The following is a 19,092-nucleotide window of genomic DNA, read 5'->3' as shown; positions in this document are numbered from 1 at the left end:
TCAAATAAAGCACATCTACCTGTAAAGAACAGTACAACTCAGGTCTACTTTAAATCCTTTCATGGAGTGCAGAATAACTAAAGTAAGCAATGATAACGAAGGTAGAAGAAAACATGTAATAAAAATAACTAAAACCTTAATTCCATTTTCTACTCAAATTGTTACAATGTTTCAAATGTTTAAAAAAAAAATTAAATAAAAACAGTTAAACAATTTAAAAATTAAGATAAAATAAAAATTAAATTTTACTTGTTTACACAATAAACAAGTACAAATAATTAAGTTAATTGAGCATTGTAGCTGCCAGATGATGCTTAAATAATAATAAAGCGAAATCGGTTGCAACATCCAAAAACTGTCACAAGGAAGTGGTGTGGAACATCCTAACAACCCTAAATTGTCTAACACAAAATAAGTATTTGTAGGCTATTGGTTTTGCAGTGCACTTATTGAATAAAATCTGTCAAACCAAATCCTTCCCTCTTCACGTACAATTCATAATGTTCCATATCTTCATGGCGTTTCACAGAAATCATTCCTTTATGTATTATTTTACGAAGGTACGATCCACAAATGCCATGACTGAGCTTAAGTCTAATGTCCGATTTGTCAACACCAAAAATATAGTTTATAGAAAAATACTTAATGAAAAAAAAAGTTTTCCGGTACCGGGAATCGAACCCGAGCCTCCTGGGTGAAAGCCAGGTATCCTAGCCACTAGACCATACCGGATTACTGTGAGAGGTATCTTGTTGCTTATATATACACTGCTTATAAAAAATCACTATTATATTTTATTAAAATAAAAGTAGTCATTTACATTATTAAATTACTGAACTATATTGTTGAAACATTCGAAAATATTTTAATGAAATGTAATAAAATTAGTATAGCGAAAATATACTATCGCATTTATTATTAATAATTGTAGGTATATTTTATTAAGGTTGGTTTTCAATTAGTTTATACGTCGTTGTACACCTGTGAAAATATGAAATGGAAAGAGGAACAACGTTCTTTAATGAAAGCATATATCATTAAGTACAATATTGAATTTTATTTTACCATCTCGGCTTTATTAACATGGAAATTCGTCGGTCCAGAGAAAGTTATAACGTGTCGTCCCGAGGGCAAAAATTTTTTTTATTATATTTTAATATTGGTTTTTTTCATGACTCTTTTCTACGCTCAAAGTAAAAAATTTGGGAGGAATCAAGAAGCTTTTAATGGTTAATTGCTATCGTATGTATATCCTTCCTGGTTTCGAACTGAGTATTATATACGCAGAAAACAAACACTTTGAGAGAGTAGAAATACTTTCATTGAATATAAAAAATATTTTTTGCATTGTATAAATTCACTTTTTGCACATCCTACATGTGTTTGTTGAATTTAAACAATGTTTGTAAATCCCAGGCCCTGAAGATGATCTCAATAAAGGTCGAAACGTGGGCATGATAAAGAAAATGTTTTTCTGAAACCTAAATTACACCAGACCGCATCTCACCATTTCCCAATAATCTTAGTATTATAATTAATGAATATTAGGTACTAACGATCTTTGTGTTAACCCTGTTAACTCTGTTAGGTCCTGTTAGATCGAGAAAAATGATGACGTAGACTTGTAAGAATCGGCTAGTTACCCCATCCCCATTGCAATAGAATCATTTAAAATGCTTAATATTTGAATGTTGATAAGAAAAGTTTGCAAGAAAATTATTAAAAACAGTGGTAAACAACAGGAGGCCCAAGATGTTTGTATCCTGTTATGTTTTAAATAGGGCGGGACGTTGGTCCGAAGACTGGATCCCAATGAATCACTACGGAAAGGGACGAGATAAATATAATTCTTCAAGCGTGACGCAACCAATTCTAACATCTTCGTGAGATACGGCCGCAGTCCTTCATCCTCCAAATGCTACCGAACCCTTGGGGTGGGATACTATACTGTTACAAATCAGAGATGAAACCATGAAACAGAGAGTTATTTAGAAGTGGAAAGATAAAAGACGCCTTATTTAAAAAAAAAAAAAAAGTTTACTGGCATTTTCTTTAACTGTTAAGTTTCTGTTAAATAGTTACAATTATAAATGCACAATGTTAACATTAAATCCAATATATTTAGTGGTCTATGGACCAAATTACTTCTTTCAATTAATTAATCTTTTTATGTAAAGTTTTTGGCTGAAATGATCGAAGTCACGATGGCTCAAGTGGTAGTGCAGTGGCGTTTTTGGGTGAAGATCATGGGTTCGAATCCCGCTTATGACACTGGCTTTTTCAATTCAGCCAAAAACCTTACATAAAAAGATTAATTAATTGAAAGAAGTCGTAGTCCGATTGACCAAATAACTTCTTTAAATTTATTAATCTTTTTATGTAGGGTATTGGTCGAAATGAAAAAGTCAGTGCCACGAGCAGGATTTGAACCCATAACCTTCGGCTAAATACGACGATGCGCTACCACTTGAGCTATCGTGACTTCGATCATTTCAGCCAAAAACCTTACATATAAACAATAATTAATTGAAAGAAGTAATTTGGTCAATAGACCTCTAAATATAATGGATTTAATAAGTAACACGAAGTATAACTTGACTAATAGCACCCCGTGACCACTTCATAAATCGCGAGGACCGAATCCTAATTACACGACATTTGAAAAATGGCAAAAAGGAGGGACAATTTGAAAGGTTGAGATGGGGAGTTGGTGTCCGAGTGGATCCAACTCACGATAGCTCAAGTGGTAGAGCAGCGGCGTATTTAGCCGAAGATCGTGGGTTCGAATCCCGCTCGTGGCACTGACTTTTTCATTTCAGCAAAAAACCTTACATAAAAAGGTTAACATTAAAATTTGTTCACGATCAGTTATAATTTTTAATAAACATAAAATCTGTTCGTAAGGCCAAAAATAAAGTTAGTTTATAAAACTATGTTTTTTTTCTACTAAATCTATTTTTGCTGTAGAACTGTTTTCGTTTTTATAATTTCATTAAAAATAAGTACAAGTAATTCCCGTTATACTATAGGGCTATTACAGGCTACAGGCCCGTTGGGTATCGTCGACGAGGTGGGTTTTAAAGGAGTTTAAAAATTTTGACACAGGGACAATGGTTTGCAGACCCCATTTCTTGCTAGTGTTGATTTTTCTAAATTTTAAAAATGCTTAACTACTTATTTAGATGTATCTAACCAAACCTCCCATTACCTTCTTCACACTTTCTACCCAAATTTCGCATGTTCTTTTCTGCATAACTCCCTCATCTAATCTGCTCTTGTCCTGCCGATTCATATCCTCAACTTAGGCTAAAAAAGATTTATTCAGACTGGAAAAATCCAGAGAATGTTTGCCATCTGGCTTTACATTGTACATATTCGTAAATTATAATTCTCACAAACAAGCATGTTTTGTTTTAAAAGATTGCTTCTAAGGAATAATCTTTTGTGGGTTGAGTCGAACTTTATCAAGTTTTAACTTGTGTGAAAAACTAAAAAAATGTACCAAGATGATTATTAATAAAGACAGTTTAATTTTCGCCCTCAGACGCTTTGCAATATTTAATAAAAAAGAGGTCCTTAAAACCGGGTGAAACGGACAATGAAGAAAGTAGACATTTCTCATTCCCCTGCACGAGAATTTTTCACCTAAAGGAAGATAACGTTATGAAAGGGCCCTTTTCAAAAGGGCTAATCCGAGCCGAGGGTTCCGACTTATCTAACGTGTAAAGTGTAAACACAATTTCAATAGGGTTTTATCTAGCTCGGAAAAAGTCCCATGAAAATATTTTAACTTTATCGTTTTAATTCGTGGATTAAGAAGTTAGGCAATATATCAGTCGACGGTGAAGGAGATTAGATTATTTATTTCGCCGAGTTTTCTTACCTTATCCTCGCACCTGCACAAAATATTTGTAAGAAGAAAAGAAAAAGTTAAATTTGTTAAGTGAAATATATAGGTTTATTTTCACCAATATATATAGGTTTTTTTATTTAGATTAGATTAGATATTTATGAGAATTTATAATATAGTGTGTATAATAAAAAATTAAATAAAAATTTTTTTTAAAAAACTAAATAAAATGAATTATTATTTATTTATTACAAATAAAGTTTGAACAGGCACAGCCCACAAAAAAATTAATTAATTAATTAAAAAAATTAAAAAATAAAATAAAACCAGTCAAGAGAAAATTTTTTAGAAAAAAAAAACATTAAAAATTTCAAATAAAGGTCAAAATCATAAAATAATTGAAATTACATTTAAAGATTATTTAGAAATGTCAGATGCGGTCTGGTGTGATGTGGTTTAGAAAAACATTTTCTTTATCGTGCCAACTTTTCGATCTTTGTTGAGACCATCTTCGGGGCCTGGGATTTATAAATATTATTTAAATTATTTCAGTTAATTAATCTTTTTAAGTAAGGTTTTGGTTGAAATGAAAAAGCTAGTGGCACGAGCGGGATTCGAACACTCGACCTTCGGCTCAATATGCCGCTGCTCTAACCACTTGAGCTTTCGTGACTTCGATCCACTCAACCAATTCTATCAAGTTCCCATCTCAACCTAACTTTCGAATTTTCCCTCCTTTTTGCCATTTTTCAAGTCACGATAGCTCAAGTAGAGAGCGGCGGCGTATTTAGCCGAAGGTCTTGGGGTTGGCCTAGTGTGTGGAGCAAGCCCATGGCCAGCGGGGCATGGTGACACATTGGCCTGATATATAGTCCATAGTGTAGTAGGGCTTCAATGTATTACTATGCCAAATAAAATAAATGATGATAAATTAACATGATTATGCAAACAAATGTAATGATGTTGTTTGTTTGTTTTACGTTGTTCTTTGTTCTTACGAATCTGATTAAACGCCCTTGCAGCTAATAGTCTATTCGACAATTTCGGACCTTTTCTTAATTAAAAAAGTAAATGGAAAAATTAGGGTAATGACAAAGTAAATGAATGTGGAACCAGGCCCATTACTGAGCAAAAGACGCCCCCAACTTTCCACATTTTTTCCGGTAGTGCGCTATTCTCTGCCAATGATTCCTAGTTCATTTTAACAAATTTTCTTCCTACCTCTATCTTTGGCCGCTTTTATTTCGATTCTAATTTGGATCCATCTTCCCCCAATCAAGACCACATAGTAGCCCCAATTCCATTTGTATAATCTAATAAATTTTTCCACATCGAACACTTCAGTCTCCAGTCGGATTTCTCTCCTTATTTTATTATTTCTCCGGATTCGTCAAGCTTCTTTCATTTTCAAGTATGGAGTATTTGATGTGACATGTAGTCAGATTTTTAATTTTTTTCTGTATTTCCCCGTTTGTTTATAAGAAAATTTTATATGAAACTTCCTCTTTTGTCTAGTAGTTTCCATTCATTAATTCATAATTAAGGCTACAATACGATTATCTTGTCTGTAACATGAACACCTGGGGCGTCGGTGGCCGCAACGGTTTAAGCGTCACGGTGTTTGCACCCGACATACAAATGTTTTTTTTTCCAAAAACACCGGCACCCTGAGGGTTTATATAACCTCTGCTGTCAAAAACTCACAGTTATGATTGTGTATTAGTTCGTTTTGTAGCCCTGATGATGACTTAATAAACCGAAAATAGTTGGAAAAAATTTACTTTTTATTTATCATTTATGTATTTATTTATTGTTTGGAGGGGGAGGATATTCAAAATGTGTGAAAAAATTAAGGCATTACATTTCAAAGTTGATTACATGGTCGGCTTAACGTGCCAACATATTAAAATTTGACTAATAACACCAAAAATTACATTTGGAACCAGCATTTGTTTTTCAATAAAATAGATAGAAAAGACAAACAAAAAAACCCCTATCTTTTATTCACTCGCATGGTACAGTAAATCTTTTCATTTGTGGTCCAGTAATATTTGGATTTTCGAAGAGTTTTTCCATTTGTCTCTTTTTTCATTTTTCATAATTCATGAATCATGGGAATAATAAAACAGAAATATTTACAGAAAAAATCAGATTCCATATTCCATTTAATTCTTTGCAATCCTAGGCTTAGACGACCGTTAAATAAAACTGATCAAATAAAAGATGAACACCCGTATAAAAAATGAAAAGAGAATCGATTATGACAATCTGTTCCATGTCTTGAAATTGGAAAAATCCGAAGCCGGGGGGACCAGAGAGGGCAAGAAAGTTGTTTTTGTTAAAACCAATAAGAGGAAACAATGTAAAACTTTGGAGAGCATTTTATGAGATTCTAGGTGATCTCACCCGATATTGGAAGCAACTGTAATCCTCTTAGCTATTATAAAAGGATCCCCTCTTCCCCTTACAATTACCTTTGTCCTTTATGTCCTCCAGAGCGTAAACAAACCGCGGATTTGGTTTTAGAAACGATCTGTCAGGAATAGTTTAAATTATTGTTAGCTTAATCGAAAATAAAATATAAATCTATTACTAGCAAATGTACTTAGTAACAATGCTTAACTGAGTTATCTGAAGCAGTCCAACGAGCGCCAAAATTTAGAATTTATCATGAATTGGGTTACTTAAAAATTCTCTGCACTAAGTAATTAAAATCCGCACGGAATAGAGATAAATTCAGATGTCCACGTTGTTATGAAATGAGCTATGGATACAAATACGGTATGCTGCACTATTAATCCAACATTAATTGCCTACTGCATGGCTACTTGTCACGGATACCGCATTATTAATTATTACATTATCCTCAAACCGATTGCCTACCTGCGGTAACGGAATTAAACTTTCATTGGTCACACTAGGACACCGTTTCTGCGGCAGTTTATCGATCAGTATATGTAATCCCAATTAACGTTAAATACATTATTGATATTTAACTGGTTTTAAGTTGATTTGTTTCGAGACAAATGTAGATGTCATGGTTGGTTACAATTTGTGTACTTACAACATAACTTTGAGCCCTAATTCTTTTCTACTTTTAGGACTTTTGTGGATCCACGGTAGTGGAAATACAGTCGTTTTGTCCTTTGTGCCTGTTTCTTGTGTTCAATGTTTACTTCTTTTTAAAAGGCAATTCGTTTTTCTTGTTTGGTTTCATGCTCTAAACCGTATTTTTTCTTACCACATCTATTTGAAGACTGAGGTAGAGTTATTTCATTATTGGACTTTTGCTTTATAAACTAGATAGACAAATTCACACCGCAGGAAAAAAAGTAATTATTCGATGTTTTGATTTCTCCTGTTCCAGACTAACTGAAATGAACATTTAATTCATTTAAAATTATCGTCACTTGAACCCGGTAGGTAGGTCTACTTTGGCAGTGTTATATTTAATAAAAAACGCGTTTCGGCTTCACGCCATCTTCAGTGGAGAACTAGCGAAAGTGGAGTGTTTTTAAAGTTATCATTTGTCGTTCAGTTTAACGTGTATTTCCCGACTCTCGGACCAACAATCCCTACCAAACTAATTTTATTGGTAAACTGACCTAGGTGACATTCTTCTTGGGTCTGCGGTACGATGAACCGGTTCCTATCATAGCAACATATCCTCACTGTTTTGGTCTGTCAAAAGATCATAAAAAAACATTTTACCAGTAAATTAATTTGTAAATTGATACTTACAGATCATCTTGCCTTAGCGGAAAGCCTTTCTGCGATGGTATATGAGACGCGTTTTGGTATTTTGCCATCTTCAGTGTTTTTGTCTTCTTTTTTAGACTGATCTGCCCTTGATCTTGTCCATGTGCTTTTGCAGTACTTTTCAATTTTCACTCAAACGCGCTTTGGATTCATGCCATTTTCAAATCTCTCACTCAGTAAAGTGATCACTAATGGTTGTCAGTCACTTTACTCAGTGGGAGATCAGAAAATAGCATGAATCCAAAGCGCGTTTGAGGGAAAATCTAAAAGAACTGAGAAAGCACTTGGTCAAGATCAAGGTCAGAGCAGTGAAAGGCAAAAATACTGAAGATGACAAAATGCCAAAACGCATCAGCCAGGAGAACCAAGAAAGACAAGGGTCAAATTAAGCTCAGGAGAAAATCTCATACGTAAATTTGTTGCTATTTTCCTCATTTTGGACAATATTAAAAAGAATAAAAAAACGCAAATTATCTTTTGCTTTTTTAACTTAACTATCAGTTTAATGATTTACAGATTGATAATAGATAATACATCACACTTCAAATATTCTCATAGGAAAGGTTGGCAGCTCCTTTCTATCTAAATTTTTTTGTTCTGGCCAAAAATTACAAATTTGAAAATAAATAGTGTTATTTTGCTATGTGGTTTGCGGGATGGTTTTGGTCGTTATCTGATTTGGTCGTTATATCTTATGTTTGAAAAAAAATCCTTTTCCAGAAATGATGGCAAACCAAAATATTACACAACTGTACAAATACGTAGATGACATACTAGCCATACGTCAGTAACAGTAACATAAACCATATGATGACAGACCTGATAACCTTACACAGAAAGATGCTATTCGTATTCATATTAAGGAAAAGTTAATAAAAACCAATTTAAAAAGGAAATTGCGAATAAAATATTTCGAAGGCGCTATGTCGATGTATGCCTCCAGATCGAATTTTTGTTGTTTTGGAATTTTTCCACGCGGCCCACGTCTGTTTTGGCTGTGGTGTGGAAAACGGGAAGGACAACTTATACAAGTAGAAACTTAGACTAGCTTGCCTTAATTAAGAGGTAAGTAAGGCCCGTTCGGAGAGGAGAAAGGGAGAAAACTTCTCGTTCCGGAGTCTTCCCAGTTGCTGGGGAGGCTAAGACGTGTGCTGGAAACGAAATGAGAAGCGAATTAACTTTTAATAAGAGCTTAATATTTGTCGGGGCTTTGCTTGTTCCATGTCATGACAGGGGATAGTTATTAACAAAGCGGCTCTGAGCGACCCCACTGTTTTTGAACATCCCATGCCACATTCAACTTGTCCTAATTAAGCAAATTTAACCAAAGAGACGATTAAACTGTGCCATAACGATATAACTGTGTTATTGACCTCGCTGACATAACAGAAATTTTGTCAAAACCAATGAAATATGAGACCCAAAATGGTTTGAAACTAGTTTCTTTCATTTATATTTGTAGACTGATCTTTTATGATGGCATTTATGTACTTGCTTAATTTGCCTGGTTTCCGTTCTTAGAAAACAATCTTGTTGATTAATATTGCAAAACAACTGAACGTCTTTATATTTTTTTCTGTTTTAAAACCAGTGTTACATTATTAGTAATATAAGATTTTGAAATTAACACGCTAGCACATTTTTTTAAAATTTGCAATACATTACAACTACCATCAATTCGGGACATGTAACAATAAGATAGTTAATATATCGAAAATTGAAAATATCCATTGATTTGATGCAATGATACTCCTTGAATTTCTCACTTTTACTACCACTACGTAGATCTTGAATCAATCTCCAGGAATTTATAGATATGAGAGTTTTGAATGTACTGATTTTCGATGCTTGGGAGTGTTTTGTGAAATTTATTTATTATTTCATTTGAATGTATGCGTATTTCATCTTGGATGAATCAAGTCAAATCAAATGAGACATCAAGGATTTTTATTAGACATACAGACATACTCAGACAACATAGATGTTGGAACGTTTGGCTGAGCCTCACAGTTTCAGCTCGTAAATCCATATCGGTTTACCTATGGTGATGTAAAGCATCTTTGTATAATTCACAGCGTTTGTCAAGAAGGCCTGTCTCGTGTAATAACACCTTGACGTTTTAGTCGTGTGCGAGGATTCCACGTCAAGCGTCTTGAACATAGATAAGTGAAGTTTTTGTTAAGACTGGACAGGGATAGGGGATAGTGATAAAAGAGTCGGCCACAAGGCCTTCTGCACCTCGACTGAGAAGATCTATTGTTCTCCTCTGCTTTCAGAACTCACTGGCCAGCTTAATCAACCTCCATACCCTTTCCAGCGGCTTTTTAGTGTAGGATCTTGCCTGAACTTTTTCCTGTTCTAGTTGTAAGAATCTGCACCTCCATAGACCTTCACAGAAACATAAAATGTGGGCTGCGATCTTCTCTTCTTCCTGGTATTGTTCCACCAAGTTTTGGAATCAGTAAGGATACATTTTAAGAAGTATCTTCTTTTGTGGCAAGATACTAGGCTACAGTGGGGCTTAGGACCTAGAGAGTTCATGTTGGCTCAATCATTGGTAACATTTCAACCTTTTCGTTGCGTCTATGCTTGGAATGCCCATGGACCCAAGCCAGGACCAGTTCATTAGGGTCGCTGACTTCTGTAAGGTCCTCCATTCAAGCCAAAACTCTCTTTGCCTTAACCTCGCATGGGGCTAGGGCCTTTAGTGCTACCTGACTGTCAGAGGAGTTGGCTATATTCCGAGAATGTACTCCTAGCCTTTTTATTTCCCTGGCGCATTGTTTAATCGCTATGATTTCAGACTGGAACATTGTAGTATTTAACCAGGTTTACCGTCAGTTCAGTCTTCAGATTCATTCCGATGACTCCGGCCCCCAGTCCTCTGGCTGTTTTGGAGCTGTCAGTGTACCAGTAGGATTTTGCCTTTAGCGGTTCTGGTATCCCATTCTTCCCGTTCAGGTATCAACTTGTACCTTTTGTAAAATTGTTATTTTGGAGGCAGTGGCATTGATTGGAATGCCTAATATAATATCTGCCTGTATCTCCTCCCTCAGTTACCATTGTTTATTTACATGGCCTATCTTGCTGACAAAGTGGTTGTCCATTGTCTTTGGGCTGCTGCTCTCGATTTTGCTTGTATTGAAATATGAAGTGGTGGAAGGTTTAAGAACATCTCCACGGTCGCGGTTGGCGTAGTGGTCCAGTGACACTGAGACAAACTTGTCGTTGGGTGCCACTTAATAGCTTTGCTGATTGCTTTGGCCTTCTGAGTCTTTGTTTACCACACTACCAACCAATGGTGTCCCAACAACGTGTGAACAACGGTGTCCCATGAGCTTGAACATTGAATTATGGGATTTCTCAATTTTTTTTTAAATTTGATCTGTACAGTACCCACTTAAGTTTTTCAAGTTTCAGAATTGCATTCGGAATTTACTACGTCTAATTCGTTGGATAAAGCTAAAACCGAGAGAATTTATTTGTTATTACTTATTGGTACAAACAGAATCTTCGTGTAATTACATCTTTTTTTCTAACCCTGAATGCAATAAAGAACGAAATTCGAATCATGGAATGTACGATATTTGGAACATTTATTTTGCACGAAGTTTTGCATTTTTCCAATTTATTTTTATTATAATTTTTATTCGTGAAAAAACATGTAAATACTTAATTTTAATGGGTTAATAGTTGCGTTTCGTCGATGAATTTATTAAACTTCCGATCTCGAATTTTCTGGAAAATTCTTTTAAATTATTTTATATTCTACAGCCGCTCAGTTCCTTCAGTTATCAAATCCTCACTTCTCTCTTTTGCATTCTCATTTCCAGTTTTTCTTCGGGTTGGAAGCAGAGCAAAACCACTTAAAATATTATAATAATGCCACATAGAGAATTATCGACCAGCGATGATTAACAATTAATGATTGAGATTAGGGAAATGAGTAGTCGTATCTTTTTTCCCAAGAGTTCGGCTTTTTATTAAGCCTTCCTCAGGGCTACAGAAGGATAAACATAATTATTTCGATGTCACAGGCTCGCAATAAAACAATGTTTGCGGTGAACGTACGGTTTCGTCCTCATCGATGATGTTGGTTATAATTAATTCATTAAATATGTATGAGTGGTACACGTGATACGCTTTCCTTCGTCTAGTTTATTAAAACTATTCCTGAATGTTTTGTCAATACAAGACCAGGCAAGCCACAGATTTTTGGTGCGACCGCATTATGGGTTGTCATTATGGTTTTTTGTTGTTTAGTTAAATAACCTTCTGTGAATAGTGCATCCTCTACCTGTGTAATCTACAGTATAATAATGCGTTAGGTAAGTTGGTGTAAACGAAAAATCACAAAATAATGTTATCTACTCTCTAGAATGAACTGTAAAGCTGGGAACACACTTACCCGATGCAATGCTATGCGACGCTACCCGATGCTACCCGACGCAAATCCAAAGTTCAATTTTCCATAAGATTGTATTAGCCCCGTGCACATCTGCCCGATGCTATGCAACGCTAACCTACTCTACGCTCTGCGATCCCCACTGTCCAGATTTTCGTCGAGTAGCATCGAGTACAGTCGAAGACAAAAGAACCGGACACGCATATTTTTATTCAAACTACGTGTATTATTGTCGTCATATTAATTACAACATACTTGCTTTAATATAAAACAAATTAACCGAGATCTAATGAGTTTTTATTTTTTTAAAATTTACTGGTTTAGTAGAAAATTAATCTAAACACCGGAATATAATGAATGATATAATGAATTTAACAATTTGTTACACGGTTTTGCTCATAAAATGTAACAATTTATTTCATCGTTTTGCTCATAAAATTTCACAGGACACTCATATTTTTTGTAGTTTATTTCAAGCTAAGTATATGAAATTTTGTCGTTATATTCCCATTTTACACAAATGTAAAGAGATGAAAAATTCATAAGTTTATATAAAAATGATTTAATTATGATGGTTAGGAAGAAAATTTATCAAAACACCAAAATAACTTAATTTAAAACAATTAAGTTTAACCAACAATTTATAACATGGTTGTGCTCATAAAATTTAACTAACAATATATTACATGGTTTTACTCAAAATAATGCATTAAAACCAACAAAGGCGTTGCGATTGCGATACTGATTTGTGTACGTGGCGTGCGCTTGATGTAGCATAGATGTGCACACCCTACCAAAACGTGACAAAGCGTCGGGTAGCATCGGGTAGCGTCGCATAGCGTTACAGCGGGTAAGTGTATTACCCGCTTAAAATTAGTTTACAAAATGCTACTCAAAATATATCAAATATTTTTATTGAGTCATATTTTAAAGTAATTCAATGGATTTACTTCATTTATACGTTATATTATTTTTCTTAGACGAAATCGTCTTGTATTCCTAATAAACACACCCTCTTCTCTTAGATCGTTGTTCGTATGTAAATCTGCTGGATAAACATAGGGGGTTAAGACTTCAGGATGAGGCGGTAGAGACGAAGAAAGGACGCCCTTTTATCCCTCCTTCTCAAAGGTGGAATATGTGCTGAGCACACAGCTGAATTTGACGGATCGAGTTTGTCTCAGCAGTTCTAAGCCGTGTATCGAATATTTATATTCGATCCCTGGCTTTTCTGTCTTGTCTTGCTTAAAACATTTGCTGTTGTTTTATTTTATCGTGAAACTGGCGGTATTTATTTCTCTAGTTTGTTACCGAGTTTAATCAAATGGAAAATTTACATTTTCAACGTGTTTATGCTCTATACGTGTATTGTTAGTATTTTTCATTTTTCTTTTTTAATTGTAAAGGGGTGAAATAAGAAGAATGTTTTTATTGGGTTTTGCAATAATGACTTTTCATCCAACGGCGTATTATCACATTAATTTTTTATATAAGATGAATAGTTCAACAAAACGATCAACTATCACTCCTCTGAATTTTTACTCGTTCAGCCCTAGCCCTGTTGTTTGTTTGGTGAGGTATCTTTAGCTATAGCTATAATGTCTGCTACCGCTAGGGTTTGTCCAGTTCCTTAGTTTAATTCAATTGACTCTATTCTTCTTTTATGAAGAAGATAGTAATGGATGGTTAGGGTCATAGACAGTGATTGCTGTATTTTTTATTTTTGGGTATTCTTGGTATCCAATGTTATATCATAATTGATCCTCCACAAACCCCCAACAAAACACTTAAGCGTGCAACTACAACGCACGGAACGACGTGACGAAATGATAAAAAAAACTTACTCTTTAACTTGGAGAAATACAAACATAAAATATTTAACACTAAAAACCCACACAAATTAACAACTGTGCAAATACATCCCGGGCCTTAACAATTCAATGCAGCTAACTTTCCAGCTTAGCAATTATCAACATTCCGATTGCGTATATATTTCTTCATTGGTAAGAAAAGGTAAAAGTTAGATGAGACCAGATGTTGAAAATTAGGAAGGTGTGGCAGGAATTTCCAACCAAGCTTCGTTATCACCTCCTTTGTTGTTCGGCCGCTATTTTTTTTTCACGAGATCAGGTTGTTTCTGGGCCAGAGGAGGAGATACACTTTTCAGTTAGCTTGAAAGAATTCTGCGGTGATGGGCTGGCCACGGAGAAGAAATTTGTAGTGCACTCCACCAAACACAAACTATCCTTTTGTTGGTGGATAGATGGTTTTCGCGTTAATGGGATAGGATTATTTAGTGACGGCCAAAGTTACGACTTCCTGTTTATGTACGCGATCCATTAATTGGATTAATCGGTCAAGAATCGTCTCTACTTTGCGCCGTGAAAATGATGAAAGGTAAATGTTTAGAGGATGAAACTTGTCGGTCAATTTAAGGAGAACACATTTGTTCAACTCTACGTCTTCCCAGGTAAGCTCGAGCGAATGGTTAAGTCGCTTACGTCGAACGCTGACATGTTTGACTCATTGAAGTCATACCTACTCTCAATTTGTCTCTTTTAAGATAGAAGGTCTACCAGATGATGGTTTAATTCTGTCATTCTCTTAAGCAATAATTTGGACTATTTTTGATTGTTTTTTCGTTCATTGATAGTTTCAACAGGCTGAACTTTACGAGCTGGCTCTTATAATTTACAGAGATATGTTCAAGATACTACTTCTCTAAGTGCTGACGCATTATACTCTTAGTATTAAGCGATGTAAACATATAATCCTTCCATGGAAATCGAAATGTTTATTAACTATATTNGGCGACCAAGACCCGAGGGGTTAAAAGCCTAGGTAGGCCCGTACCCCATCCCTAAAAGGTCCGGGACTTGGTCGGCTCACGAGTCCTGCATAAACCTCTTGGATCTGTTTACAAACCCCAAGATTTTGGACCATTTTATCTTGGGGAGTGATTTGTCGATGTCCTCTCCTTCAAAAGTTTCAAATCTATCCCTGGCATGCTTATGACATTCTGCGAGGTAGTGTCGAGCCGTTTCTTCTTTTATTTCACAGAAGCGGCAAAAGAGGTCTGGTAGAATACCAATTATGAAGAGGTGTCTTCTCAAGGGGCAATGGCCCGTTAAGATACCTATCAGCCTCCTAATTTCCCTCCTTGAGTTAGATAATAACCATTTCGCTTCTTTTGGTTTGATTTCCTTCAGAAACTCCTTCGATTGCCTATGTCCGGGGGACAGATTCCATACTTTAAGGAATTGTTTCATGCCCCAGCAATTAACACTCTCTTTCGCTGTGCTTATAGAGTGGGGTAATACCGGTTGTGGCCCGACAAACGCATTATTTGAGCCTTCTTTGGCCAGGCTGTCCGCCTCTTCATTGCCATAGTGCCCCTTATGAGGTTTACCCTATTCTCGTACCTGGTAGTAATCCTATGAATAAGTTCAACGGTTTCCTCTACCAGCCTAGATGTTGATAACTCTTTTTGTAATGACTTAAGACTGGCCTGACTGTCTGAAAAGATTCTTTTATCTTTTCCCTTAATCTTGTTCTCCATGAGTGTTCTGCAGCAAACATTGATGGCCCAGACCTCCGCCTAAAAGACTGAGTGTTATTATCAAGAGGGGAGGATATGCTGATCCCTAATTTCCGCTTCCCTCGTCCTTAATGAGTGAGCCATCGGTGAAGCAGTCTAGGCTACGATGGTCATCATCCGCACTATAGTTGTAATCACAGGGAGTAACTACCTGAAAGTGCTTTTCCCCTAAAGGTGTTTCTACCTTTTTATCGGTAACGCTTAGTAGTTGGTTGTTGACCTTACTCAATAAATGTAGAATTTTCGACTGACCTATATCATTTCCCTTATGGTTCCAGCTGCCTTATATTAACTATATTAAAACAATAACAAATTAAAAACCGGACGAACTTTTCTAGTAGCCTGGTAAAATGAAGAAAAAAGAGAGTAACAATCCCAAAAACTTCTGGAACAAAATAAAAAATCCATTTTTACCCTACTACCCTTCACAATCTAATGAATGGTACTTGCCCTAACTGAAATCACGCAGACCCTCCATTGAAGATAGCAATGACAAACCCAAGGAGTATAGGCAGACCAAAATTATCAACAACAACCAAAATTCAGGTTTATCACTTAACAGGCAGCATGGTAAAATGTCTCAGTTTCAGTATTGTAAACAGATGTTTTTATTGTCGACCTTATGAAACATACAACACATATTTTCGAAATCCTGTTGAAGAAAAAAGGTTTCTCGAACGTTAGACGAAAGAATTGAGTGTTGTTGTCATTTTAAATACAAAATTAAAAGTTTGTTTATTCAGTATACCTATAATATAAATTTAAGACATATTATATAAAAAAGTATTAAATGAAAAGAATATTTGCAAAACTATGTTTCATGTCAGTTCCGAAATTGGCTGTCACATTCATTAATTGACATAAATGTAAATCAATTTAAATCATTTATCTTCTGTTGTTTGCTTTCAAAATGCAATAACTGTAATTCGAATAATTTGCGATAACCCGTTTTGGTTTGTTTAGCCACACTCATACATTATTCTCGTCACATATATTATTTATTATCATAACCAAAATATACCAATAATTTCGCATAGCCTCCTTCTTCTTCGTGTGCCCTATCCATTAACGGAAGTTGGTTATCATGAAAGCTTTGCGCAGTCTGTAAAAAGAAGATCTAAAGAGGTACCACTGCTTTGGCTGAACCATTGCCTTCAGTTTTTCATCCATGAAATGTTTCCCTGGCCAGCTTATTTTTGCATCTTTCTATTGGTCCATGTCTCGAATGCGCTCAAGCGCTTTCATAGAGGCTTCGACTATTGTCCAAGCTTTGATACCATAAACCAGAATTAAGTCCACATCAATTATTAAACTCATCTTATTCTTAATCCTAGATCAAGTTCGTGACAGCACTGCACCCTTTACATTTTAGTAAATGCCTTACTTCCCTTTTCTATATTGATTTTATTTCTTTAGAATGCTCCGCTTACGTCGTTCAACTGACAGGCAGATATATATTCTTTTGTGCCCACTCTAAGGATACATCATCTATCTAGATTTCTACGTCTAGGATAAGTGTTTTATTGATAACCATAAGATTAATCTTTGACACATTTAGTTTTAAACAATGTACGTTGCTTTTTTGTGACATCATATCAAGGAGGGCTTGTAGTTTTTCATAGATATTTGCAACTAAACGGGATCGTCTATTTTTATTATCGGAGTACCGTTCACCTTTAAACTCTCCTCTACATCGTCTAGAGCTTATCTGAATATGTTTTTGGATTATATGTTCAAAAGTGGTGGCGACAGGATGCACCCCAGTTTCACACCTATCTTAATTTCGATGTCATACTATGCTCAGCGTTCTTGGCTTTTTTGGTTCTAGTAAAGGTTTATGACAATGTGGATATATTTATCATTCAATGGGAGTTTTTATGAATTTCTATCATTTTCCTATGTTGAACTTTATCGAAAGCCTTTTCAAAATCTACAAAACACAGAAATACCAAGACATCCCTATATCTTTGCACTAGGACATGTCTGCAATACAAGCTTCTCTGGTTATAAGTCCGTTGTGACATCCAAATTGTGCTTTCCTGATTTGTTATTCCAGTATAATATTGATTCATCGATTAATGGTTAATATAAGAAAGATAATCCATATTTGCTCAGTGGTTACAATTGACCATATTATTTATTCTTTATATCAACGATTTTTGTTTGAGATGAAAAATATGGCAAAAAGAGGGAAAATTCGAACGGTTCTAGGTTGAGATGGGTAGTTGGAGTCCGAGAGAATCTAAGTTAATGTAATTTTGTGAGGATAGTTACAACCGTGTGATACAATTATTCAGAAATAAGAACGGAACAGAACCTCTCTATGTTTATTATACAAAGACAAAAAAATTCTTTAAACAAAAAAACTATCTTATCAATTTTTTTATGTTTAAACGTTTTAACAAAAAGAATGTAACCATATAAAAGTAAAAAATAGACAAAGTAAATAAGGATAGGAAATTTAAAAGGAAATATTGACTCACGGCAAAAGGTCCAGTAACACCCTCCCTTGGTTTGCTCCAACTTAACCTTCCGCCGTTTTGTCTGATAAGCGATAGCGTGCCCCCCCCCCTATTTACAAACATACGATTCTCACAATTTAAAACATAAAATTAAGCATTTATAATTTGTCGGAGAGGTTTAGATTGAATTAATTGGAGACGTTGGAAATTGGAATCCTTGGTTGAGCCCCACAGTTCAAAACCATACGTCCAGAGAGGTTTTATCATTGCCTTGTAAATTGAAAGTTTTTTTTTCATTGTATAATTTTAATCGTGAGTCAAGTAGTATTTTCAATAATTTATAATGTCGGTTTGTTCATTGTCTTTTTAGTCTTGTGTGATGATTCCAAGTAAGTCGTTTATGAAAAGTCCAAGATAACCCAAAAGGTCAGAGATAGTAGACTCACTGTAGGACAGATATTTTACCTTATTAAATTTTACCTTATTTCAAGAACAAGCAGAAAGTTAAGGCGGGTTGTGTCAAACGACCCGTTCATAAATATATAGCATAAGTTGGTTTCCAGACCTCCCTTCTAAGATATATTTAATAAAAATGAAGACGTCTGGGAAAGAGGGGCAGGAAGTGGCCCTGTGTGTGTCGTTTGGAAAGGGGTGGCTGTGTCAGGTGAGGCAACTACAACCCCCTTGGGAGCCCTTCTTGACCGGGAGTCAACACAAATAGACTTGCCCTAGAAGAACCCACCCCAACGACAATTTCCAAGCCCAATAACTAAGCTCGACCCTCGTCGAAACTCCTCGAGGCTATAAGCAAGGATAAACTTTCAATGTTTAAATTAGCTTTTAACCGACTTACGTGATAACGTCGACACATACAAATCCTCGACGTGAATTTATCTCAAGAAAATATTGAAAACTAAAATTGGCCGATAAAAGAAATATTTTATTTCATTTTTTGTAGCTACATCAAATAAGTATACACAAAATAAACTTATTTCAAAAGTGTAACCTTAGTAGGGTT

The 19,092-nt window shown here is 35.3% G+C and overlaps 1 non-coding gene across 1 annotated transcript; it reads right to left on the bottom strand.

Moving 5' to 3' along the window:
* Nucleotides 1-660: 660 nt before the first annotated feature.
* On the bottom strand, nucleotides 661-732 carry Trnae-uuc. Its single transcript has one exon. It is a non-coding gene; the product is annotated as a tRNA-Glu (tRNA).
* Nucleotides 733-19,092: the final 18,360 nt, after the last annotated feature.

Source organism: Cimex lectularius, unplaced genomic scaffold, assembly GCF_000648675.2.
Source record: "Cimex lectularius strain Harlan isolate CLEC.00 unplaced genomic scaffold, Clec_2.1 scaffold2, whole genome shotgun sequence".
In the NCBI taxonomy this organism is placed as follows: domain Eukaryota; kingdom Metazoa; phylum Arthropoda; class Insecta; order Hemiptera; family Cimicidae; genus Cimex; species Cimex lectularius.
This window is presented reverse-complemented; position numbering and strand designations above follow the sequence as displayed.